Below are 652 nucleotides of genomic sequence, written 5' to 3' on the forward strand. Positions count from 1 at the left end.
ACATGAGTTTTTTAAATAATTTATCTTTGCCTGTATCACAAAGTTCTGAGACTTATACTTCTGCACCAACAGAAAATGACCATGATTCTTTATTTAATCCTACTCCTGTTATGAGTAACGATCCTTGCGAATCTGAGCCTACATTTTCTCATGTAGAAAACAATGAAATTCCTGAAAACGATGATAGTGATGATCTAATTGAAATGCCACAGAATAATGAGTCACTTCAGGAAAACAAATTTGAATTAGGAAACGGGATTTGGAAAGGGAAGGTTTTTGTAAAAAAGAACCACAAAGGAATGGATGAGTCCACATCTCCACACTGTCAGGAATCTGAACCGGGAAATGATCAACCTCCTAAAAATAGGAAAGGTAAGTCCATCTCTGTTTCTGAAAGTCATATTTTGTATCCTGATATAGATGATCCTGTTGCCATTAGAAAACCTGTTAGATTGTGTACTAAACACCCCATGTCCAATTTTATATCATATTCAAATTTGTCTTCATCTCTGTCTGCCTTCACCTCAAAATTGTCTAGTGTAGAAATTCCAAAAAATGTACAGGTTGCTCTAGAAATTCCAAAGTGGAGGGAAGTTGTACTTGAGGAGATGAAAGCTATAGAAAAGAACAAAACTTGGAGTGTTCTGACACT

The sequence above is a fragment of the Vicia villosa genome, unplaced genomic scaffold, assembly GCF_029867415.1.
Source record: "Vicia villosa cultivar HV-30 ecotype Madison, WI unplaced genomic scaffold, Vvil1.0 ctg.000074F_1_1, whole genome shotgun sequence".
Classification (NCBI taxonomy): Eukaryota; Viridiplantae; Streptophyta; class Magnoliopsida; order Fabales; family Fabaceae; genus Vicia; species Vicia villosa.